Here is a 27,257-nt window from a genome sequence, read left to right as displayed (position 1 = left end):
CCATTGACAGATGAATGGATAAAGAAGATGTGGCACATAGATACAATGGAATATTACTCAGCCATAAAAAGGAACGAAATTGAGTTATTTGTAGTGAGGTGGATGGACCTAGAGTCTGTCATACAGAGTGAAGTAAGTCAGAAAGAGAAAAACAAATACCGTATGCTAACACATATATATGGAATCTAAAAAAAAAAAAAAAGGTTCTGAAGAATCTAGGGGCAGGACAGGAATAAAGACGCAGGCGTAGAGAATGGACTTGAGGACACGGGGAGGGGGAAGGGTAAGCTGGGATGAAGTGAGAGAGTGGCATGGACTTATATATACTACCATATGTAAAATAGATAGCCAGTGAGAAGCAACCGCATAGTACAGGGATATCAGCTCGGTGCTTTGTGACCACCTAGAGGGGTGGGATAGGGAGGGTGGGAGGGAGATGCAAGAGGGAGGAGATATGGGGATACATGTATATGTATAGCTGATTCACTTCGTTATAAAGCAGAATCTAACACACCATTGTAAAGCAATTATACTCCAATAAAGATGTTTTAAAAAAAAAAGCTGCTATAAACATTCATGTGCAGTTTTTGTGTGGACATAAGTTTTCAATTCATTTGGGTAAATACTAAGGAGTATGACTGATGGATCATATATTAAGAGAATGTTTAGCTTTGTAAGAAAATGCCAAACTGTCTTTCAAAATGACTGTACCATGTTTCATTCCCACTAGGAACGAATGAGAGTTCCTGGTGCTCCACATCCTCGCCAGCATTTTTGTTGTCAGTGTTTTGAATTTTGGCCATTCTACTAGGTGTGTAGTTGTATCTCATTGTTGTCTTAATTTGCAATTTCCTTATAGCATATGTTACTGAACATCTTTTCATATGTTTACTTACTTACCATCTGTATATCTTCTTTGGTGAAGTGTCTATTCTGGTCTTTTGACCATTTTTTAATTGGGTTGTTGAGTTTTAAGAGTTCCTTGTATGTTTTGGAATAAAACCCTTTATAATATGTGTCTTTTGCAAATATTTTCTCCCAGGTTGTGGCTTGTTTTCTCATTCTCTTGACAGTGTCTTTCTCAGAGCAGAAGTTTTTAATTTAAGTGAAGTTCAGCTGATAAATTATTTCTTTAATAAAGCATGTCTTCAGTGTTATATCTAAAAAGTCATTGCCATACCCGAGGTCATCTAGGTTTTCTCCTGTGTTATCTTCTAGGAGTTTTATAGTGTTGCATTTTACATTTAGTTCTATAATCCATTTTTTTGTCTGCTTATTTTCCTTCTGATGAATTTCTAGTTTTTATAATTAAAATACTGAACTGAGGGAAAACTCCACATCCCAGACAGACTGACTCCTAACATATACAAAAAAATAATGCTCTTAAGTGTTACACGTCTGGCTATGGTGACGTTTTTATATTTCTTTTCTTTATGACCCATTTTGAGTTACTTTTTGTGAAGGGTGTAAGGTCTGTGTCTAGATTAATTGTATTGCCTGTGGGTGTCCAGTTGTTCCAGAACCAGTTTTTGAAAAGACTATCTTTGCTCCATTGTATTGAATTTGCTCATTTGTCAAAGATCAGTTGACCATATTTATGTGGGTCTATATCTGGGCTCTCTCTTCTGTTCCACTGATCTATTTGTCTATTCTTTCACCAATACCACACTGTATTGATTACTGTAGCTTTATAGTAAGTCTTGAAATTGGGCAGTGTCAGTTCTCCAATTTTGTTCTTCTTCAATATCAAGTTAGCTGTTCTGGGTCTTTTGCCTTTCCATATAAACTTTGGGATCAGTTTGTCTTTATCCACAAATAACTCGCTAGAATTTTGATTGGGCTTACATTGAATTGAGCTGGGAAGAACTGACATCTTGACAATATTGAGCCTTCCTATCCTTCCATGGACTATCTCTCCATTTATTTAGTTCTTCTGTGATCTCTTTCATCAGAGTTTCATTGTTTTCCTCATATAAATTTTGTACATATTTTGCTAGGTTTATGCCTAAGTATTTCAGTTTGGGTGTGCTCTACAAGTGATATTATCTTTTTAATTTCAAATTCTACTTGTTTATTGCTGGTATAGAGGAAAGCAATTGACTTCTTTGTATTTACCTAATGTCTTGCAATAATCAAGATATTCACTTACTATAATCACTAACTAGTTCCGTGAGTTTTTTTGGTCAATTCTTTTAGATTTTCTACATAGACAATCACGTCATCTGCTAAAAAAGACAGTTTTATTTCTTCCTTCCCAATCTGTATACCTTTTATTTCACTTTTTTTTTTTTTTTTTTTTTTAGTCTTACTGCATTAACTCGGACTTCCAGTATGATGTTGAAAAACAGTGGTGAGAGGGGACATCCCCGTCTTATTCCTGATCTTAGTGGAAATGCTTCTAGTCTCTAACCATTAAGTATACTAGATGTAGGTTTTTGTAGATTTTCTTTATCAAGTTGAGGACATTCCCTTCTGTTCCTAGTTGCCAAGAGTTTTTATCAGGAATGAATGTTGGATTTTGTCAAATGCTTTTTCTGCATCTATTCATATAATAATGTGATTTTTTTCTTCTTTATTCTGTTGATGTAATGGATTACATTAGTTGATTTTCAAGCGTTGAACCAGCCTTGCATGCCTGGAATAAATCCCACTTGGTCATGGACTATGAACTTCACCAGTGCTTTAAAAAGCCACCCACCTGCCGTCTTAGTCGGGCCAGGATGGCTGGAGGAGCTGGAGTTACGTATTTCCCTTTTCCCACACAGAAGGCTAGAGGGGGCTAGAGTTAGGTATTTCCCTTCCCCAAGGTAAATTAGGCTCTGATAAAACCCCAGTAGGTGAAGCTCTGGTGAAATAGTTTCTCCTGAGGGCAGGCCTTGTTAAGAACAGAATGCTCTAGCATATTCAAAGTGGTTCCTTTTTCCCCTCCACCTGCTGAGCATATGAGTATTCTGCTTCCGATATTCACTGTGAGGAACACTGGTACAAAAGTGTGGGGGAGGACCGTTATGACTAGATCCCCCTGGAGTTTTTAACTCTCAGATTTGTCCGCACTGTGCCTCCAGCAATTTGTCAATTACAGGTTTTCCCACTGTTGGTTCCCCTGGTAGTTTCTGCTCCCTTAAGTTGTGAATCTGGGTACCTACTGATCTGTCTAGTGGTTTGCCCTGTGACCTCATTTCTTTGACAGATCTAAGAAAAGTTGATTTGTTTTCAGTTTGTTCAGCTTTTTACTTGTTGTTAGGACCAAGCAGCAATTTCTGAGCTCCTTACATGCCAGACAGGAAACTCGAAGTCCTCCACCATAATTTTTTCAATACTGAGGGGTCTCTAAAAGGTCTTACTCTGCCCTAGGAGAACTGAATTTCAGTTAACATTTGTCAAGCACCATCTATGAGCCAGATGTCCGGTAAATACCTTCACACTTGTTATCTCACTAAGTCCTCAGAACAGCCCTGAGAGGTAGTTATTAAAATTATCCCCATTTTACAGATGAGGAAGCTGATACTCGAAAAATGTAAATGGCTTGGCAAGATCACATAAACAGAAAGTGGTAGAGCTAAGATTAAAACCAGGTCTTCTTTTAACTCCAAGGCCGAGGAGACTTAACTTTAGGAAATTAAAAGTCTTGAGTGATAATTTTAGAAAATTAAAAATCTTGAGTGATTTCCTCTTCCCTTCCTCCTCTGGGACCTTCACTCGTGTTTGGGTTAGCAGGGAGGTGGGGACATTGGGGAAGCTGAGGTCCACCCACTGAATCAATGTTGTAGCAGAGGCTTGAGCAACTATATGGCCAATATAATTCGGGTTTATTCTGACTTCCCAAAATGTACTGCCAGAATTAGCAGGCAACTGTCACAGTTCAATTTCAAAAATCAGTTCTTCCATTTTTTTTCTTGACTGTATAGACCAGAAGTTCATAACCAGGGTCTAAGATTCCTCAAGGGTCCTCAGGGACATCAAGAGGTTTGTGAACCTCTTGAAACTGTGTTGCATTGTGTAGGTGTGAGAAAATGAATTTTTCTGAGGAGAGGGTTTATCTTTTTCATCAAATTTTCAAAGAGTTCTCCAATGCAAACAAGGTTAAAAAATAATTAATATAGGCTTTGTCCAACAAGAGTTTGTTTTTAAATTTTCTAACTCCCGCCTAGGGAGAGAACCAGATACTAGTAAAGAATGCAGCAGTTCATATCAGGAAATAATAATCACACTAATACTTCAGTAATTACTTTTTTCCTCTGTGCTGATGGAGACATAGATCTGGCTTTGGTGAAACCAGAAAAAAAAAAAAAAAAGAAACCCCAATGATTTGTGTGGAGACCAAGAGGATGCATCTGTTTCCTGAATCAACCAGATCAAATGAGCACTGAATCAAACGCTGCCTGTGCTGAGACTTTATTTTCTTGCAAAGAAAGATGAAGCAGTTGCACTCAAACAGGGGAAAGAAAAAGAAAAAAAAAAAAGGAGAAGAAAGAAAGAGTAAGCCTAGGCAAAATAAGAATTATAATCTCTACTTTGGAGTAATGCCAATGGATTTCTTGATATGGTACCTTCTCCAAACTAAAGTTCACACCTAACAGGTATTATTTCTATAGTATCTGTAAAGTAACTCTAGTCTCTGAAATTTTTTTTTGACCACGATGCAGCAGCTTGTGGGATCTTAGTTCCCTGACCAGGGATTGAACCCAGCCCTGTCAGTGAGAGCACGGAGTCCTAACCACTGGACCACCAGGGAATTCTCTGAAATCTTTATACAATGGAGACTTTGGCTCAGTCTGCCTAGATTTATTTCAGCAAGTGCTTCATTGTGTCTTGGCTCCAACTCCTGCATCTTTCCCAGCCTTCCAGATACTTGTCACGATACAGTCATGCTTAATTCTTTGACATCCTCTCGGTTGCCTGTGCACTTTGTATTTGCCTTTCCCTCTGCATTTGCTGTTCCCTCTGCTTGAAACACCCTTCACTCCCTCATCCCCCTCACTATCTCCTCCTCAGCCCTCAGGACATCTCTTCTAGGGAGCTTTCTTCAAGCCCTTAGGAGGAATTTTCTGTCCTTGATATCTCGTAGGATCCTGTGTGGACCCTTATCCCATCACCCAGTGCACCATTCCACTCTAAGCTCCTTGAGGGCAGGAGCCATGTCTTTCACCTGGGATCTCTAAGTGTGTCTGACACATAACAAGCTTTTACCAAATATGTGTAAAATGAATGAGTGGTTAATTTCCCATCTGTACCTAATAAGGGGCATTAAGTAATAGACCCTTGTGCAAATATTCTGTGGTTGAAAGTAATCAAAATATTCTCTGTTCCCTTTTTTCCCCCTCTTGGAACCTGGGGATTTTAGAAATACTAACCTCTCAACATCAAAAAGCTCAATTTAACACCCCCAAGCATATCAAAGGAGCTCTAAGAAAAAAGATAATCTGATTTATTATACAGATTATGAAATACATTAAAACAAAAGAAAAGTTTTAGATTTTAGTCTCAAAAATAGGGTTCATTTTTCTGCAGACATTACCATGATGTTCAGGGTAAATGGCCATCATTGACCATTTTTTGAAATCTGTCGCATGTGACATATAAATTCCTTTAACTATCTGTTTTTCCAAGGGGCTGAATCAGAGCTGCTTACTTAGTCATAATGATACTCAACTCTAAGTTTGAGAAAGGCTGTTATAAAACAGAGAGACTATGTAAAGCTTTTAACTTCCTTCCTCTAAGAAAGGTAATATGTGGAGAGGAAAAAGGAAGACAGAGCAAAGATCAGTGACTTCAGTAATTACATCTGATTGGGAAGATCTGAGCCTGGTCTCTGATTGCTTAATGTACTTAAGGCAAATGAAATTAATTGAATCACATACAAGAAGAAATACTGATACTTTAATCCCAGAAATGGGACTTGAAATAAATCCAAATTCTTTTTTTTTTTTAATTTATTTATTTTTGGCTGTGTTGGGTCTTCGTTGCTGCGTGCAGGCTTTCTCTAGTTGCAGCGAGCGGGAGCTACTCTTCGTTGTGGTGCGCAGGCTTCTCATTGCGGTGGCTTCTCTTGTTGCGGAGCACCAGCTCTAGGCTCGTGGGCTCAGTAGTTGTGACTTGCAGGCTCAGCAGTTGTGGCGCACAGGCTCAGTTGCTCTGCGGCATGTGGGATCTTCCCAGACCAGGGCTCGAACCCGTGTCCCCTGCATTGGCAGGCAAATTCTCAACCACTGTGCCACCAGGGAAGCCCAAGATAAATCCACATTCTTAAAGAATAGAAGAGCTTCTCTCTTTCATGAAAGCGGGTAGCTGCATAAAATGACGAGCTGATGCTAGAATTCTCATTCTTTTTTTTTTAACATATTTATTGGAGTATAATTGCTTTACAATGTTGTGTTAGTTTCTGCTGTATAACAAAGTGAATCAGCTATATGTATACATATATCCCCATATCCCCTCCCTCTTGCATCTCCCTCCCACCCTCCCTATCCCACCCCTCTAGGTGGTCACAAAGCACCGAGCTGATCTCCCTGTGCTATGCAGCTGCCTCCCACTAGCTATCTATTTTACATTTGGTGGTGTATATATATGTCAATGCTACTCTTTCACTTCGTCCCAGCTTACCCTTTAGAATTCTCATTCTTTTTTCATGTTGAAATGGTAGGTCATACGCTTTTAGATTTAAGAGGAACTTTGAAGATCAGTTACTACAAGCTCTCACTCTCACCCATCCTGATTTGACTCATATCTCCCTGTCATTATATTCCTGGGGAGCACAGGTGGAATCCAACCTAAAACAGGTTTTCTCAGAAGGATTTGGTCCTCTGAATATTTGCCCCAAGGATCATCTGGTCTAAACACCTTCATTTCTCTCACAAGGAAGATGATGTCTAAATATAGGCTCCGGACAGATGTGCCCAGTGCCTTATGATATACAAAGCATGTTCTCATCACAGTATCTAATTCAATAAAGAATGATTCAGAGGCTCTCCAGGGTCACCCAGCTTGTTAATGGTGGAAACTGGACCAGGAGTCCTGGTGTAAATACCCATTCTCCTTCACCGTGGTCCTTACTGAAAATTATTCCCAAGTGCTATTTGTATGGTTCTGAGCAGGAGGGTTTGGCCACATCCAGGGGTAGTATGCAGTTAAAGATTCTGAGGTTTTATAGTGAAATTAACAAATCCCTTCGTGAGGTGTGCACACCGCACGCAGCCCTTGAGGAAATGTGAAAGAGACATCTCAGAGCTGAGGAGAAACTGGTGACCCCAAACCCAGGGGTGTTTTGCCTCATTTTAAAGCATTTCACAGGATTATAGGGGAGGATATGTTGTTAGCAGTGCTCTCAAACGTTAATGTATATAGAGGCATCTCAGGGTCGTGGCAAACACAGATTCTGATTCACAGAATCTTGGGTGGGGCCTGAGATAATGCATTTCTAACGTTCTTCCCGGGTTTACCAATGCTGCTGGTCCCAGGAGCACACTGTGAGTAGCTAGTTGTGAGGAAGAACATCAGTCTAGGAACCAGAAGAATGGGATCCAAGTCTCAGCTGTACGTTTTTGAACCACGTGAACTTGGGCAGGTCTCACTCTGTCTGTTTCCTCACCTGAAAAGTAGTGGTTATAAGCACATCTTTAGGGACTTCCCTGGTAGTCCAGTGGTAAAGAATCTGCCTTACAATGCAGTGGACGCCGGTTTGATCCCTGATCAGGGAACTAAGATCCCACGTACCTCAGGACAACTGAGCCTGTGCCCCACAACTACTAAGCTCGTGTACCTCAGCTAGAGCCTGCATGCCGCAACAAAGACTCGACGCAGCCAAAAATAAATAAGTTAAATAAATAAATCTTAAAAAAAAAAAATCACATCTCTGTATGCACCAAGAGCCTTGAGACTGACTGTTGTCTGCCATCCCTTTTCTGGGACTCTATCCTAAGCATGTGTGCATATGTGTGGGAGAATATTTTTGACCATCAGAGACGTTTCTCACAATACTTTTTATAATAGTGAAAAACAAGAAGAAACCTAAATAGCCAAAATTAGGGAAACATTTTAAACTAAGCTAGGAGAGATCCATTGAATTGAATATTAAGCAACCATCTAAAATAATGTTTAGGGAGAAAATATAAGAATATGGGGGGAAAAGTTCATGTAATAATGTAAAGTTTTTAATACAAAATACAAAATTGTATATACGGACTAAACTCTACACTATATAAAATCTCTGCCCTGTATGCCTCACAGGGACACCGAGAATAAAATGAGACAGCAATTGATAACTCAGTATATAGCTATGAGGTATTATTATAATTATTTTCTAATGGCATTGAGAAAATCCAGGTCAGGGCTCATTCCCTGCTTTGGCAGCCTGCCCTAATTCTGCAACATAATGTTTCCTAGAAGGGCCAGCTTCTATCTGAACATTCCCTCTTAACAGGAAGAATTCATTCTGACTGTGATTGAAAATATGAACCCAAGAAGCAAAGAATGTGTATTTCCTGTTTCTGTTGTTACTCTTCAGAAAGAGGAAGAAGAGGACAATTTTTTTAAATGTTTCTGGGGCAAACTATTTTAAAGGTGAGGTTTAAAAGATAGAAGGTTATTTTAAGATCTAACTTGAGTTTGAATCCCAGATTTGTCATGTATTGGTGGGGGACCTTGAACAAGTCAAAACCAATTTCGCTTAACTTCAATTTCCAAATATGTAATACAGCTTTCATAGTATTCATCTCGTAAGATAATTTGAGGATTAAATGAAATAATTAATGAAAAGTGCCTGGTATAGTTCCTGGCACACAGCAGACTCTCAATTAGTCACATAGCTAATTGTGGAGGACATGCCCTGGGTGTAGGTGGGAACTTTGACTTGCTTGTAACCAAGAGAACGTGACAAATGTGATTATAGAGTTACAATGATATACATAAGGTTCCGCCCTGCTAGCACACACTAGAGGGATTCACTCTCCGTTACTGGCTTGGAAAAAGGAAGCTGCCATGTTGTGAGAGGGTGGCTTGTGGGACCTTAGTTCCCAGACCAGAGATCGAACCCGGGCCCCGGCAGTGAAAACGCCACGTCCTAACCGCTGGACCGCCAGGGAATTCCCTGTGCGTAGAGCTTATGCAGAAGGCCACATGGCAAGAAATTGAGGGCAGCCTCTAGCAAACAGTAGCCCCAGCTTACAGCCAACAGGAAAACAGAAATCTCAGTCACACAACCATAAGAAAATGAATTCTACCAACCACTTGAATGATCTTGGAAATTAATTCTTCCCTGGTGGAGCCTAGAGGTCAGACTATGGAGCCCAGCTTCCACCTTGATTACTGCTTGGTGAGATCCTGAGTAGATGACCCAGCTAAGCCACGCCAGACTCCCGACACATAGGACTGTGAGATAATAAATGCATTGTTTTAAACCTCTACATGTGTGGCAATTCATTACACAGCCGTACAAAGCCAGTACAGAATATAAAGTCGATAACTAGCCCTTATCTTTTGCCCGTTGCTTGCAATGAACAAGCTCACCGTCATTTCACCAGTGTTTATTGAGCACCCACTATTCTGTAGGGGCCAAATCGAAGAATAGGAGACAGAGCCTGCCTTTGAGGAGCTAAAGGTCAGTGGAGGAGACAGAGAGGAAAACAAAAAATTATAACAAAAAGCAATAAGTGCTATGATCGAGATAGTAGAGCTTCACATTTCAGCTAGATCATGAAGAATCGGGCTAAATTAGACGTTAGCCAGACAGAGGAGAAGGAAAGGTATTCCAGGCTGATGCACTGGCACACGCAAAAGCATGGGGACGAGGGGGTACAAACTGTACCTCAGGAAACCCAAGTGGTTGACATAGGAAATTCTCTCTGGACAGAAGTATTCTAAGGGGATTTGAATATGACATCAGCAGTGTCAGTGAGTGTTTCTCTCAGAGGTTGATGTATGAACAATGGAAGAAAGAGAATCTCTTTCGGATGGCATTAGGAAGCTGGAATGTTGTAAGCCTGGAGCTTCCATCAGCCATCTTCCCATGGACACACAGAGGAAGAGAGTTTGAGAGAGAATGAACTCCAAATAGATCAAAAGGGAGCAGAGTCAAATTATGGAAAGAGAGAGGGAGATAGAGAGAACATCATTTGATCTTTTTTTTTAAAATTTATTTATTTTATTTTTGGCTGTGTTGGGTCTTCATTGCTGCCCACAGGCTTTCTCTAGTTGTGTCGAGCAGGGTCTACTCTTCGTTGTGGTGCGCAGGCTTCTCATTGCAGTGGCTTCTCTTGTTGTGGACCACGGGCTCTAGGCACGCGGGCTTCAGTAGTTGTGGCTCGCAGGCTCTAGAGCGCAGGCTCAGTAGTTGGGGCGCATGGGCTTAGTTGCTCCATGGCATGTGGGATCTTCCCTGACCAGGGCTCAAACCCATGTCCCCTGCATTGGCAGCGGCTTCTTAACCACTGTGCCACCAGGGAAGCCCCGCATCATTTGATCTTGATCAGTGCTGTTCAATAGAACTATAATGTAAGCCATAAATGCAAGCTGCCATATGCAATTTAAGTTTCTAGTGTCCATGTTAGGAAAAGTAAAAGGAAGCAAATGAAATGAATTTTCATGCTATACTGTATTTAATCCAATATTTCCAAAATATTATTTCAACATGTAATCAACATAAAAGATCATTAATGAGATAGTTTTCTCTTTTTTATGCTACGTCTTTGAAAGCCAGCATGTATTTCACATCACATTTCAATTTGACTAACCACATTAAAGTGTTCAACAGTCACATGTGGCTAGTGTCTGCTTTGTATACAACACAGCTCTACATCTATTCCTGCTGAAGCCACTTCTTGTTCTGTGTTTGTTTAGATTCTGTATTTGTCTATTTGGCATCCATTAGTCACAGGGACAAATTAACAGCTGAAGTTGTTTACATCTCCTCTGAGATCCAGAGCTCATGCTCTGAAATTACTTCCTTTATCTAACTCTTACACATCAAGCCATTATTTCCCCTGCCTCAAATCAACCCAGGGCCAGATAACAGACAGCTAGGAACAGCTGCTATGCCCCAAAGCCCAGCAGAATTATTCAAACTAGCCAATCCTAAGCTGTTTACCCTACCCTGCCTTGCTTTTCCTGTAGAAACCCCAATAAAGGCTGTAGTCTACATCTTCCCCTGGCTCTTTTCTGCTTTCTGGCCAAAACTGGTGCTTCCCTAGGTGACTCTGCATGGCATGACACACCCCTTGCTCTCTGGAAATGTAATAAATTCTTCTTTCAATGATATTGACCTCTCCACGTCATCACTCAATCGAAGTCCCCCATATATAACTGAGATAGTTTTATCCCCTGAATTTCCTAGGAAATAATGGATTCCTTTTTTGACCTAAGCTAGTTTGAAATGACTTTCTGTCGCTTACAATCTAAAGAATTCAAACTAACATATACAGATTCCCAGGTCCTATCCCAAACTCTAGAAACTACATCTTAAAATACGGCTATTCTTTTATAGCCAACCATGCACAGACCCATGCATAGGCTGGAGTTTGGGAACGCTTGCTGTGGGCCAAAAGGCCATGGCAAGTTCTTAAGTAGATGGAATGATCAGATTTCGGTTTTAGGACAATCACTATGACGGTTGGTTTGGAAGATGGACCAGAAGGGCGAGAGATGAGAGTAAGGCCACTTCCAAGCCTAAAGGGGCTACACACAGATTTGTGGTGTGGATTCCCCAAGCTCTTGTGCCATTCCCAGGCCACTGGGTGTAAAAGGAAAAGGAAGGGATGTGGGCATTTGCTGACGCTGAGAGCTGGGTCTGCTGCCTTTGTGCTGCTCACTCAGGAGGGCGTATTTTTGGGAAGGGGTGTGTTCTGAAAGTAGGGAGGAAGTCGCCACCCCATTGGAAAGAATCTGCCACCCTGCCTTCCAGCTGAAATATCAGATAGAGTCTGTTCTTCTCCATGGGCAGCGGGGAATGGAATGGCCAAAGGTTTTTTTTTTTTTTTTTTTTTAGGGATTGTATGAAAGAACATGATGTCTTAGGCTCACAAAGGGAAAAAAGATAAGGGAAAAGTGGCAAGTTAGAAAGTCCATTGTGCATGTTATCTCTGTTATTTTAGATTAAGAAAAAGTAAATATGGCAGACCAGGCTCACAGTTTATGCCAGCCTGGTCCAAAATCATTGCTTTTATTTTTTTCCTTGATTTTGCATTTTGGCAGTGGGTTTTCCCTGGGAGTTTTCTGGCGCTCAGCACCACATTACCTTGCTAAGGAAGAGAATAGGAGGCCCACCGAGTCAAGCAAGGGAGATGGGGGGGGGCGCGGGAAGGGGAAGATCTCCCCAAACTCTTGAAGCAGAAACCTTTGGTGGGTAGGCACCACTGTGCTTAAAAACACATTCTTTTCTGATGGGAATATAAAAAGCAGGGGTGGCCCTAGAACGCAGGAATTTCAAATGGAGAAATAATGGAGAGGTTGGGCGTATCCAGGGAGGCCAGCAAGCTGGCTCCCAAGAAGCCTTATTCCTCTGGTGCACACACCCCAGGCCAAGGCTGTCCTCAGCCTTGTTGTTCAGAATCCAGAACTTGTCAGCTTCAGCTTTAGCTCTTAGGATCAGACACACATTAGCTAAGCTTGTAACACTGATGGATAAAACTAGAATGCCAATTTATTAAACAATAGACTTTAAACAGGACCTTCAGATAGCTGAGCTGGGGCTCAGACACTTAATGTAACCAAACTCTCCAGTACATAATCATACTAGTAAAAGTAATAATAAAAGCTAACATTTACTGAGCACCTACTACATGCTAGTCACTATGCAAAGTACTTTATCTAAATTTTTTCCCTTAATCTGAAATAGGTACTTTTTTTTTTTTTTTTTTTTTTGGCTGCACCGCGAGGCTTATGGGATCTCTCGGTTCCCCGACCAGGGATTGAATCTGGGCCACTGCAGTGAAAGCGCCAAGTCCTAACCACTAGACTGCCAGGGAATTCGCTGAAATAGGTACTTTTATTATCTTCATATTGCAGATGAGGAAATTTAGGCACGAGGAGGTTAAGTAATTTGCCCAAGCTCATATGTCTACTTCCCATCTGGCCCTTGAACTGGAATTGAACAGGACAGAAAGTAGACAGAAAACTTGAATGAGAGGCTTCATGAAAACGAGTGTTGCTGCTCTGGGGTATGGGTAGAGCACATTGCACTTCAGTACCTCCACCCAGACCTAGCCCTGCTCCTCACCTGGAAGACAGGTGGTGTTAGAAGCCTGGGGAGAAGGCACTGGCACATACGTGGGTATTCTCACACTGAGACCCTCTAAGCTCGGCCACAATGAGGCTCCATCAACTAGTCTCATGGGTAGGGGATTTGGACAAATAGAAGCCAGGATCAAAGATGAAGAAGAGGCAGACTGACAGGCTAGTTTGAGAGTGTGGGTGAAGTACCTCTCTGGCGTTATTTGGGACTACTTTAGTGGGGGAGGCTAAGTTCCTACTTGAGCATGTGACCAGTATAATTTGAGCCCACATAAATGACTTCCATTTGCATATGCTGGTTCTAGAAGCCAGGTGATGGAAGTGACACACAATGATAAGGGATTCCATGGGGACCCAAATGCCCATGTCAGCAGGACCAGGGCATTCTCTCCCTGAAGATGGACCCACAGGGGAGATCAAATTGTAATCCATTTCAGCATCACTTCCTCAGAAATGCCTCCTCCCTTCCCTTCCTCAGGTGCCATATTTACTGTAATATGCACACAGCACCCTCCACTTATGTTTTTAGCACTTATCAAATTGAAGTTGAATAAATTTGTTGACTGTCTCTCTTCTCTGCTGGACTGTCAGCCAGTGGTTTTGAGGATAGAAACCACATCTGTTGGCTCTTCTGTTCCAACTTTGGCATCTTATATGATGTCAGAGCATAGTGAGCATTCAATAAATAATATTTCTCCACTCTTGAGCATAGCCAAGCTTTTCAAGTCATCTTTCTCCTTCACCACCCATTCTCTCTTCTGCCTGCTCCCATCTGGTGACCCTAAATCATTCTGCTGGGGTTGCTGCGACCTCCACATTGCCAAATCCAATAGACACTCTCAGTCTTGATTTACTAGATCTTGGAGCACCTCTTGACATAGCTGACCACTCCCTTAGTCTTCAGATGCTTTCCCCTAATCACAATGCAATACCACTTCACACCCATTAGGATGGCTATTACGTTTAAAAAAAATTTTTTTTGAACAGAAAATAATGTGTTGGTGAGGGTATGGAAAAACTGGAACCCTTGTGCATTGATGCAACTTCTGTGGAAAACAACATGGTGGCTCCTCAAGCAATTAATCATAGAATTACCATATAGTCCAGCAATTCCACTGCTGGGTATATACCCCCAAAATTTCAAAGCAGGGTCTCAAAGAGAGATTTGTACACCCATGTTCATAGTAGCAGCATTCACGATAATCAAAAGGTAGAAGTGACCCAAAGTGTCCGTTGACAGGTGAATGGATAAACAAAATGTGGTATATACATACAATAGAATATTCTTCAGTTTTAAAAAGGAAGGAAATTCTGGAAAATGCTATAACGTGGATAAACCTTGAGGACATTATGCTAAGTGAAATAGGCCAGTCACAAAAGGAAAAATGCTGTATAATTTTACTTATATGAGGTACCTAGGGTAGTCAAGGTCATAGGGAAAGAAAGTAGAATGGTGGTTGTCAGGAGCTGCGGGGAGAGGAGGGAATAAGGAGTTAGTTACTGTTTAATGTGTACAGGGTTTCAGCTCTGATGAAAAAAGTTCTGAAGATGGATGGTGGTAATGATTTCAGAACAATAAGAATGTACTTAATTCTGTTAAGGTACTTAACAGAACTGTACACTTAAAAATGGTTAAAATGGTCAGTTTTATGTTATGTATTTTTACCACAATTTTTTAAAATGCTTTCTCTCTAAGCTTCTAGTATACTTCCTGCTTCTAGTTTCTCTTTTCCTACCTCCATGGCCACTTCTCAGTCTCCTAGTCAATTCCTTCTCTACCTAAATGAGAAATGTTGGAGGCCTTCTTTTCTTGCTTCCTTCCTTCAGCAAATATTTGAGTGTCTACTCTGTGTTGGGAATCAACAGTGACAAAAGACACAAAGTTTCTCCTTATGGAGCATCTATTCTTACTGGATAGAAGATGATCCAATGAACAAATAAACAAGTAAATATGTAGTACATTAGATCAGGGGTCCCCAACCCCTGGGCCATGGACCAGTACTGGTCCATGGCCTGTTAGGAACCAGGCCACACAGCAGGAGGTGAGCGGTGAGCAAGCGAGCGAAGCTTCATCTGTATTTACAGCCGCTCCCCATCACTCGCATTACAGCCTGAGCTCCGCCTCCTGTCAGATCAGCAGCGGCATTAGATTCTCATAGGAGCGGGAACCCTACTGTGAACTGCACATGCGAGGGATCTAGGTTGCGCGCTCCTTATGAGAATCTAATGCCTGATGACCTGAGGTGGAGCTGAGGCGGTGATGCTAGCGCTGGGGAGCGGCTGCAAATACAGATTATCATTAGCAGAGAGGCTTGACTGCACAGAGACCAAAATAAATCAACTGCTTGCAGACTTATATCAAAACCCTATCAGTGAGTGGCAAGTGAAAACAAGCTCAGGGCTCCCACTGATTCTGCATTATGGTGAGCTGTATAATTATTTCATTATATATTACAATGTAATAATAATAGAAATAAAGTGCACAATAAATGTAATGCACTTGAATCATCCCAAAACCATTCCCCACCCTCCCCACCCCTCGTCCCTAGAAAAATTGTCTTCCACGAAACCGGTTCCTGGTGCCAGAAAGGTTGGGGACCACTGCGTTAGATGGTCATAAGAGCTACAGAAAAAAATAAAGTAGGTTAAGGGAGATTGGAAGAGCCAAGGTGTGGTGGAGGGCTGCTGTTTTTTTAGGGCTGGTCTGATAAGGTTACATCTGAGCAGTGAACTGAAGGTAGTGGAAGAGAAAGCAATGCTATTATATGGAAGAGTTTTCTAAACAGATCACAAGGCCCTGAGGCAGAAGAGAGTCTAATGTGTTTGAAGAATAGCAATGAGGCCATGGCGACTGGAGCAGAAAGAGATGGGGCAGGGTATATAATCTGAGAGGCAGTGAGGTGGAGATACAGGTCATAAAGAGCCTGGCAGACAGTTTTGTCGAGTGAGATGGGAAGCGAATAGTGTGGGGCAGAGGAGTGGCATAATGTGACCAATGCTGTAACAGGACCACCCTGGCTGCTGTGCTGAGAACAGATCGTAGGAGGGAAGAGTGGAAGTGGGAGGTTACTGCAACAATCTAGGTGAGACAGGAAGGTGGCTCAGACCAGAGAGGCAGTTGTGGACATAATAAAAAGTGGAAAATTGTGAATATCTCCTGATGGGAGGATCTGTCGACAGATTGGGTATGGGAGATGAGAAAAAGAGGAGTGACCAGATGATTCAAAGTTCAGGGCCTGAGTGTCAAGAAAAATGGAGTTGTCATTTATAGAGTTGGAAGGGACTATTATGAGGAAATTTGAGGGTGAAAATCAGGGTTGGGTTTTGAACATTTGGTTTGAGATATCTATTAGATATCCAAGTGGAGATGTTGAATAAGCAATTGGAACATGCATCTGGAGTTCAGCATAGACACAGAATTTCAAGGTCAAGTCCTGGGTTTTCCTTCCTCTTCCTTTCAAGTCTCTCTCTAAGTAATCTTATCCATTTCCTTGGCTTTCAATACCCCCTATAGGCTTCATCGATTTTAACCTGTACGATCACACAGAACCCCATGTTACAGTTCCCTGAGCTTGGTTTTATGCTCTGCTGTCACCATCTTGAAATTCTTAATAATTTTTGGACAAAAGGACCTGCATTTTCACTTTGCACTGGGTTCTGCAGATTAAGGAACCTGTCCTGCTCCCAAATGTGTAACTTTATTTTGGATTTCTCTTTTGAGCACTTTGTCTCATATGCCCAACTGTCTACTTGACATCTCCACTTGGATAATGTAAGGAGACCTCAAAACTAACATATCCAAAACTAACCTTCTCTAATCCGCACTCATTAGTTCTTGCCCACCATTCCAATCAGAAACCAGAGAGCCATACTTTCCTTTCTCTCCCCATTCTCCCTCCCCCATCCAACCCAAGTCATAAGGATTGTACTTCAAAAATATGTTTCAAATTAATCCACTTTTTTCCACTTCCACTGCTGCTAGCCTGGTCCAAGCAATGATCATTTCTTATCTGGACTACTGTAGAAACTCCTGGCTGGTGTCTCCACCTCACAAGTTTTGCCCCTTCTCCAACATGAAAAAATGGTTTATTTTTCACATAGCAGTCTAAGGGGTCTTTTAAAATAAACCACAGTGTGATTACACCATGCCCCTGCTTCAACCTTCCAATGGCTCCCGTTGCATTAGAACAAAACCCAAATCCTACAAGCCGCTGCGTGAACTGAGCTCTCACCCCCTCATCATCTCTCCTTTGCCCCATTCACCCCTCCCTCACCCCAGAAAATGGCACAGTGGCATTTCAGTTCCCAATGCTCTGACCTCACCTCTGCCTTAGGATGTATGTTTTGTCTGCCTAGAAACCAACGACCCCCAACTCCCTCCAGCTTTTGCGGTGGGGTGGGGGGAGGGGGGTTGTTTGTTTTGTGTTTGTTTGTTTGTCTTTGCCTAACTCTTTTTTTTTTTTTTTCTGCTGATACTCATCGCTTTATTAGTGCAGAACTGTGGTCTGGGAAAGGGGAGCCTGGGATGAACAGGACCAGCACCCATCTCGGGGGATTTTCCTGGACATCAGGGGTTCCTCCATGCACGTTTAGAGGTAACACCTTCATAGATGAAATCCCCAGAGGGCAGCGCTGTGACTGCCAAGCAGCAGGGGTAGGAGGGGTGCCCTGGGCACAGCTGGGCCCTGGGACAGCAGGGCTTCGATGTCAGGCTCCATGTGGATGGTCAGAATGCAGCGGCTATACCTGCGCCCAGGCACACGGCCCAGGCCACTTCTTTGCCACACACCAGAGACCAGGTGATGAATTTGGGGTCGGTCCTGAGGGCAGTGGCGGCGACACTGGGCGTGGGCAGAGCCTCACGAAGGAAGGCGAAGAGCGGGTACGCCTGCGAGCCATTCACCTCGCGCTTCTCCACTTCTCGAAGAGCATGAAGTTGGGCTCGAACCTGTTGCCTGGTCTGACGTATTTGAGGCAATTCAGGATCTCGTTTTGGGCGTTTTCCTGATGCCCAAACCGGTTGCATGTGAAGCTGAGCACGACCAGGCCTCGGGGCCCGAGGAGCCGCCTCAGGTCCTTCACCTGGGTGTCGTCCTGGACCCCTGTGCCTCCGAGCGATGCCAAGTCCTCAATGAGCAGGGCCCTACCCCGCAGGGCAGGTCCACGCGGCATGGGTGTCAGAGAGGAGAGGAGAGGGGAGAGCTACGAACTAGAAGCACCTGTTTTTGCATCTTACTCATCTGACAGGTCTCAGCTCAGATATCACATTTTTAAAGAAGCTTCCGTGTTCGGCTAGGTTCCCCAGAAAATGAAACCCAGGGCAAAAAGCTGCTGGGCTATTCTTTTAATAGGGAAAACAATCCCAGGGAGCAGGAAGGAAGAATTGGGAGAGAAGCAGGGAAGGAGGAAGAGCCAGTGTGTGGATATGCTGGCCATCTCCAAATGCATCTGATCTCTTAATCTGCAGGACCACACCCCCAAGAAGTCTTGGGACCATCCTTCAGAGGCAGGCAAAGGGGAGATATTATCCTCTGGCTCCTACCTCCCAGCGCTCAAAGGTTCAGCCCTGGGATGTTAACTCCCCTGTATTTCTAGGCTGCATGTGGGCATGGGTGCTGAGAAGCCTCCTGGTGGTTCCAACAGGGTGACACCAGAGCAGGAAGCCAGAGAAGTGAGGTACAGAGCGGGAGCAGTATACTGTCAGGTCACACCTATGTGAAGTCGTCAGCACCACGCAGAGCTACAACAAGAGACAAGCGAGGACTTCCCTGGTGGCGCAGTGGTTAAGAATCCGCCTGCCAATGCAGGAGACACGGGTTCGAGCCCTGGTCCGGGAAGATCCCACATGCCACGGAGCAACTAAGCCCATGCGCCACAACTACTGAGCCTGCGCTCTAGAGCCCGCGAGCCACAACTACTGAAGCCCGCGTGCCTAGAGCCCATGCTCTGCAACAAGAGAAGCCACCGCAATGAGAAGCCCGCGCACCGCAACAAAGAGTAGCCCCCACTCGCCACAACTACAGAAAGCCCGCACGCAGCAACGAAGACCCAACGCAGCCAAAATAAATAAATTAAAAAAAAAAAAAAAAAAGAGAGAGACAAGTGAAGCTGAGAAGATTCAAAGTGGAGGAAAAAAACTGAGACCTTTGCCCTGATCTACTCCAACCCCATCCAGGTCATCCTGTGTATTCATTCATTGGACAAATGATTTTCAAACACCTCCTAAGAGCCAAGAGTATGCTAGTGACAGTGACGCAAAGAAGTATAAATAGACACCACTGCTGCCTTGGAGGTGCTCACATTCTAACGAGGTTGATGGTTAAAAAACTATAGGAGAAAAAAAAAAGATAAAAATCACTGTAATTATAAACTGTGACAAGTGGAGATAAGAAACAAACAAGGGGGAGAGAGAGAGAGAGAGAGAGAGACAGAGAGAGAAAACAGGACCAGTGGGCTGGAACTCACAGGAGGAGGGGACAATGGCACGAGATGATACAGGAGAGGTTGACAGGAGTCAAATCATGTAGGTCTTGCTAGTTTCTTCAAAGAAGCCTGTTTTTTGTTTTCCTTCAGAGTATTTATTTGAGTCTTTAATTGCTTTCTGTCTGTCTACCTGACTAGACTAGAAGCCCCATGAAGTCAAGGACCAGACGCCCTTCTTGTTCTCCATGGTATACCTAGTGCCTAATCACCGTGCCTGGAGCCTGGCAGCCTTCAGTAGATAATAATTGTTGAGTAAATCTGTTGAATACAGGAATGAATGTATAGGAAAGCACTTGCTGTGGAGAGCAAGGACTTACAGCTCAATGGCGTCAGGCTCTCATAATCAGATTCATGCATCTCCACAACAAGGGACCAGAAATGCTACAAGGATGTTGACCTGAGTCTTCCTGGGCTGTGCTTGGGTGAGCAGGAAATGCTCCATTTTCTTATCTGATCAAGTCTTAATTTAATTAACACATCTTTATTTCTATTTAAAACTTTCAATCAGCTTACACTGAAGCCCTAGGAGCCATATTATTGTTTTAAGAGCGGCTCCATAGCCTGCCCCTGATCCATTACGTTTCACTAGTGTGATGTAAATTAGTATCATTATTATGCGCTGCCCTGACAGCTGGTAAAATGGGGAAGTCCTCAAATGGCCTAACCACATGGTCCCCTCACCACTCTGCCCCCCAAGCCAAATAGCCCTCCTTATCAAATGAACCAGGTGCAATTCATTTTTTTATAAATTTATTTATTTATTTATTTATTTATTTTTGGCTGCGTTGGGTCTTCGTTGCTATGCACAGGCTTTCTCTACTCGCGGCGAGCGGGTACTCTTCATTGCAGTGTGCCGCCTTCTCATTGCGGTGGCTTCTTTTGTTGCGGAGCACGGGCTCGAGGCCCGTGGGCTTCAGTAGTTGTGGCGCATGGGCTCAATAGTTGTGGCTCGAGGGCTCTAGAGAGCAGGCTCAGTAGTTGTGGCCCACAGCTTAGTTGCTCTGCAGCATGTGGGATCTTCCCGGACCAGGGCTGGGACCTGTGTCCCCTGCATTGGCAGTCACATTCTTAACCACTGCGCCACCTGCAATGCTTGCTTACTCCTGAGTAGCAGATTTCAATTCCCTGACAGCCCATGGAATTATTCAAACACGCCAATCACATCCTCCCTAAGGAACCAAGGGGCACCTCTCTCTCTTGATACTACAAAACTTGCCTCCTGCAGCCCCCAGGGAATTCACTCTTTTCCCGAATGCAGCCCCCATGTGGTACTGCACGGAGCCGTGTCCCCTTCCTCCAGACTGTGAGCATACGGACTAATAAACGGCTGTCCGTCTCATCTGTCCAGTGTCAGGTGTCATGTGTTTGGCTATCCCCATAACCCCAGGGCATCCCTCCTTCCTCCACAGGGAGGGACTTAAATGTAAAATATGCTGGGACTTATATGTAAAATTTTACAATGTGACACTGACATTGAATAGGAGATGATCAAAATAAGCAGTTTAATCCTTAGAGGGTATATTAGTTTGGTCCATCTGCAGGTATCAGAGACCAAACAGCGTGGGGGTTTTTTTGTTGGTTTTGTTTTGTTTTGTTTTTATTGGAGTATAATTGCTTTACAATGTTGTGTTAGTTTCTGCTGTACAATGAAGTGAATCGGCTATATGTATACCTATATCCCCTCCCTCTTGGACCTGCCTCTCACCCCCCCAAACAGCATGGTTTAAACAAGAGTTTCTTTCCCCACCACAGCGTAGCAGCTCTCTTCCTCAAAGTCATCAGAGGCCCAGACCCTTCTATCTTGGGGCTTCTCCACCCCTAGGGCATGGCCCTCATCTGTATGTTTCTTATGGTGGAATCAGTGCATTTTCTTGTTAGGATGTTCCACAAAAATAGCTGCAGATGCCCCCAACTCCATGACTTAGGACCAGTCAGCTGAAAATCTGGAGGCTCCAACACACCTTAAACTTTTAAACCTGAAAGCAGTTGGGACACCCACCCCCTCAAATGGAGTCTAGCAGAGGGACAATACAGAATCTTGGTTAAGAACTAAAATTCTAAAGCGTAACAATTCTGGGATCAAATTCCAACTTTGCCACTTGTTGGCTGTGTAATCTTCAGCAAGGCACTGACCGTACTTTACCTTTCTGAATTCGTTCCTGCAAATGTAAAATGGAGTTAATAACAGAAAGCACCTCAAAGGGTTGTTGCAGGGATTCCATGATATAACATACGCCCAGCAAAGCGCAGGCACAGAGTAGGGATTCAGTGAGTCGGCCATCTGGTACGTCCTTACCCCACTTGCCCAAGGAATGAGCTCATAAATATTCAGGCTCAGGGGAAATTTTGACCTAGTGTATGGCAATGAGACGTACATACACACTTAGACATTCTGAACATGGGAAAGCTTATATACGGCTATCTTACATGACTATCTTAAAGGGAAGTGTTATGAGGATTAAATTAAATGAGTTAATATGTATTAAATGCTTAGCACAGGGTCTAGTACATAGTAAGCACCATGTCGGTATGAGCTATTATAATTATTATGATCATCATATCTATAAGAGGTCGGTATTACTTATTGGTCCTTGTAAAAGGCTATGGGCACGTAAATGTAAAATATTACAACGTGACACTGTCTCCCTTCCCTGAGAGACTTTCTGTGTATGAGGTAACTGGCAGTTTCACTACCCCCATTTGTGCAGTTTTAGTGAAGCTGTCAATTGCTAACATAGTAAAGGGGACATGTGCTACCACACAGCTGTACAAGGAAACAGAATCACATTTTTTGAGGGTTCCTGACGGCGCAGCACTTTTTTCAAAAGTTCTCTGTACAATTTTCAGTACAAAAATAGGTGTGAACTGTGTGCCCTTTGGAAGGGAATGAGTTGGCCACTGCAGTGCTAAGATTGGTATTGTTCAGAGAATGAAATTCCTGTTCACTGATGTTGTTTCGGGTTGGGCTGACCTTATGAACTGGATTTCTTTTCAGATGGGTGTATTTTTCCTTATTGCAAATTTCCTTCAATTCATCAGCAGAAATTCTAGCCACTTTGCTGGGAGCTTGTGACCCTGGTTTGGACGGCTTATGTACTCGCCTTTCGACAAATGTGGATTTATTTATTTTATTTTATTTTTTTGCAGTTCCTGCTTGGCACTTCCCGCTTTCCCTCTGGGACGCCATCTTTAGCCTTCTGTCACCACTCTCTGGTTTCATCCCCTATGAATCACTTCCTTTGGGTCACTTGAGTTTTTCTCCTGTAGGAGAGTCTAATCTTTTTCAACAACTAAGTTAAAAAAGAATTTCCGTTCCTAGACTCCTGCTTTACCATTCATTCACTGATTCCTGAGCTTCATGGCTTAGTTGCAATTCATACATCCATTGACATATTTATCCATACCATAGGTGTGGCCACGTTACTCAAAGGGGCATTGGCTTTTCTAACACAATCCATGCCATACTGTGGCAGTCCTAAGTCCTATCAAGGTTTGTTGCCTGAGAGAACTCATTTTCTCTGAATTTTCCTACCCACAAATGTTTATTTTACTTACTTATCTACAACTTATCTTCTTGCCAGAAGAATTTAAGGCTGCTTATAAAAATGCAAACACTAGAGGAAGATCAAATAAACTGGAAATAAGAAACATGAGGGAGAGCAAAGGTACAGAAGTAAGATGCAAGTTGTGGAGCCCTTGCGACAGATGGGACAAAAGTTGGCTCAGAGCCTCCCGGTAATCAACGCAAGAGAGAAAAATGATGGATTACAAAATGCACAGGGTCCCTGAAGGATAAACACACCAGTTGCATAGGCAGAGCATAATTGTTCTAAATCGACAGTGTCTCCCATGGACCCTTCCAAAGAAGTTCAGTGAACAGTATCCTAGTAACATCTTTCTCAAAACACAGTGAAGGATTGCCTGGGCCCTCCTTAACAATACCAAAGCCCAAGATAGCAGAAGTATTTCTACCTGAGGCTACAAAACTGGGCTAACCTCCTCTGACAATACCCAGAGATGAAGGCTGGACGGAATGACCTCCAGGAGGGCCTCAGAGAAGAAAAATGAAAAAAGTGCCTGGTGACAGCCCTCGGACTTCTGGGGCACTGTAAAATGCCAAAGACCACTCAGGAGCTAAGGATTTGATCAAATCTGTTGTTTGGGGCTGTGATGACCACAGAACCTGTTTGTTTCATTAAACCCAGTGATCTGAATTCCACTGCCAACCTTTACCCCCGTCCTTGGCTTTGTTGGGCCCTTTTGTCCCCCAAGAAGAAAAACGGAAAAGGAGGAGGTCAGAGTCTTAAGAAAGGCTGGGGGGCAGCCCCGGGCAGGGATGCAAAAGAGGGCCTCGCCCACATAGGGCCGGAAGAACTTCAGTGGGTTCTTTGGCCCCATACTGACTTTCTTTATTGACTTTTAGTTTATATGAAATTCAGTTGAATCCACTGTGCATGCTGACACTGCCTAGCAAAGATGGCAGTATTAGCCATGAAATTTGCTTTATGCGCTATCAAAGTTTGCATAATATCTTTTTCACTAAAAATGAGGTAGCTCTTTCCTATCAGGGCCCTTCAGTTTAAAGCTCATGATATAACCCAGGAGATGGACAAACTATTTCCAACTGGAGAAAAAAATTTTTGAATTTATGTCAATAAAACTCAGCTTTTGTGGTCATTTCTTCATTGTTGTTAGTGTGAAATTATAAAGTGTCTTCACTCTGAACCTCAAAGAAATCAGCATGTAATTTTCACATGAATTTTCATAATTGTCCTGTGGAGTGTACAAGGGGGATCCACATTAATCCAAGAAAGCAACGCCCATATGTTTCTGTACATTAGGAGAGGATGGAGAAGGGGAGAGGGTAGGGGCAAGAATGAAAACTTAGAAATAGTGACAATCATCAAAATTGAAAACCCCTCAAAATGAAGGATAATAATAGCTTTCTCTGAATCACCATCAATCTGCACAGAATATTATCACCAACAGGAATTCTGCATTTACCAAAAAAAGGAAAGAGAAAGTATTTTTTCTAACTTCTTTTTTGTAGATTAATGGCTAACTTAACCTCCAGTATGGTAATTCAACATAATCTAGAGTTGATACAAATGCTCCTGTATAGGCTAAGGTTCACTAGTAAATTTAATTTTTTTTTTTTTTTGATGAAAAGATTTTTTAAAGTGTTACCAAATTTAGAAATTGAAAATAAAATTTTAAGACTTTCAAAACTATATGTTACTAAAAATAACATTGACCCTTGATATTTGTCTGAGGAGTCTCTGGAGAGAACAAGATTTCATCCCTTGAAGATAAATGGAGCCAACTCATCTGCAGTCTTTGGTTTAATTAGCTAAACCCTTCCAGATGGAGAACATTCAAAGCAAAGGAATATTTCTGAGCCCCCTGGAATTGTTAATAAGCATAACAATATGTTACATGTAAAAGAAAATATGTGTCTTTTATCTTTGCCTTTAAAAGGCAAACAAGGAAGTACTTGGTAGCATTATGATTTTCAATTTGATTATTGAAAACGAAATGTTCTAATTTTATTCAATGTTGAAGAAACAAACATTGTTTGCTTTTCTCCTGTGCTAAGCACTGGGGAGGGAGAAATAAGACAAGACTCCTGTCATTATGGAATCTATAATTTAACTAGAGGTTGCATTCTCAGTGCCCGCGGCACATAGTAGGGGCTGGATAACTCTTTGTTAAGTAAATGAGTGACTGATACGACACTTAAATAAGGAATTGCATTAATAAAAGTCTGAACAAATTACTGTGGTCGGAAGGAAGCATAGGGGCCTCAAGTTGTCAGAGAGGCTTCACAAAGAAATCTGTCAGGTAGGAGCACAAAAGACTTCCAGGCACAGAAAACAGCATGCGAAAAGGCATGCAGAAAAGACAGAGTAACGTGTACTTAGGCAACAGCCAGTGATTCGGTGTGCCTGGAGTGTAATGTGTATATAGAATGTGCCTGGAAGACAGTGAGACCAGTGAGATGGGTTGGGCCTCATTTGAAGAGGACCCTGAAAGCCTAAGTTTGGACTTGATCCTTTAGGATGTGTTGGCATTTTAGAAAGATGGCGAGAGACACAGTACAGAGCGTTCATGGAAGGGGAAAAGGAAGTAATAGATAACGAACGGTTAAGTGCCCTGTTTGCCACTAGCACTAGGATAGATCCTCTACATATTTACATTAAATCTCATCCAAACCTTGCAACACTCCCAGTGGGTATATAATATTGTCCTCCAGTATCCAAGGGGGGAAACTCAGAGAGGTTAAGCGACTTTCCCCAAATCACACAGCTAATAAAAGATGGGACTAGGATTTGAAACCAGGGTCCTAAAAATCTTGTTAGAGAATAAAAATACCATTGGACTCAAACAAATTAGAAAAAATATACAGTGGAAGTTTGGAGAAAGTTAGTGAATATGGAGAAAGACACACATGCAAGATACAAGAAAAGCATGACTATACAAAAGGATATTTACAGTAAGGCAGATACAACACAGGAAGTGGGAAGATAATCATAGAAAAACCACAACATGTGTTTTTAAAATGCAAAGCCCCAGGGGGGAGAAAGTGAACGATACAATAATGCCATTCACTCTGGCATCCTGTGCATTTGGTTTTGCTCTTTACTCTTTTTTTTTTTTTAACTTTAAACAATTTGTTATGAGAGTAACAAAGATACAGCTCATGATCTTGCAACTCTAATGCCCTAAATCAGAAACAGATGGTGCCTAGTGTACCCTGTTTCCTAGAAACTGCAGAATTTTGAGGACAACACCCTCTATGCACTGCACCACTGATTTCAGTTCCTTCAGAGATACTAATACATGGCTAAATAATGTGGTTGCTGGGCATTGTATTGGAACATCTGTTTTCCTTGCTCCAGAATCTTTTTGAAGGTTAAAACTTCTCTCCATATTTATTGTATTTTTCTTTCTGATTTCCAAAGTAATTCATTTTTATTGTTAAAAATTTTGAAAATATTGAACAAGGAAGAAAATTTAAATCCCCCGTCCTTCCACCCAGCAATAACCAATGACCCGTTAAAATTTTGACGATAGCCTTCTAGTCTTTTTCCTACACATGCACACACACGTGCACACACACACACTTTATAGAAAATAGGATGTATAGAAAATGTTTTTTAATATGTTTTGTGCACTGAATTTATCATTAGCATTTTTCCATATCACCAAATATTTATGACGACTGCTAGTATTCTATCATATTGCATACATTAATTTATATAAATTGATCTCTTTTTCATTCAACAAATTCAATTCATTGAACACCTACTATGTGTCAGAACTGTTCTTGGCACTAGGTGCATTGTGGTGAGTGAAACAGGCAAAGTCCCTGCCCTCATGAAGTCTACAGTCCTATTACTGACATCTAGCTTGAAAAGTTTTATTGTTAAAAAATAGCATGGTGAGGGAATTCCCTGGCAGTCCAGTGGTTAGGATTCCGTGCTTTCACTGCCGAGGGCCCGGGTTCATTCCCTGGTCGGAGAACTAAGATCCTGCAAGCCGCGAGGGGTGGC

The 27,257-nt window shown here is 42.4% G+C and overlaps 1 long non-coding RNA gene and 1 pseudogene across 4 annotated transcripts in view; both read right to left on the bottom strand.

The window, feature by feature from the left end:
* Positions 1–27,257, bottom strand: part of LOC309668491 — a 78,632-nt gene that overhangs the window by 41,565 nt on the left and 9,810 nt on the right. The window lies entirely within an intron of this gene.
* Positions 97–27,257, bottom strand: LOC309668484 (glutathione peroxidase 1 pseudogene; annotated as a pseudogene). Its single transcript has one exon. The product of its transcript is annotated as a glutathione peroxidase 1 pseudogene (transcript).

The sequence above is a fragment of the Balaenoptera physalus genome, assembly GCF_965194825.1.
Source record: "Balaenoptera physalus genome assembly, chromosome: 10".
NCBI classification, from domain to species: Eukaryota; Metazoa; Chordata; class Mammalia; order Artiodactyla; family Balaenopteridae; genus Balaenoptera; species Balaenoptera physalus.
Note: the sequence above shows the minus strand (reverse complement) of the source record. Positions and strands in the feature narration are given on the sequence as shown.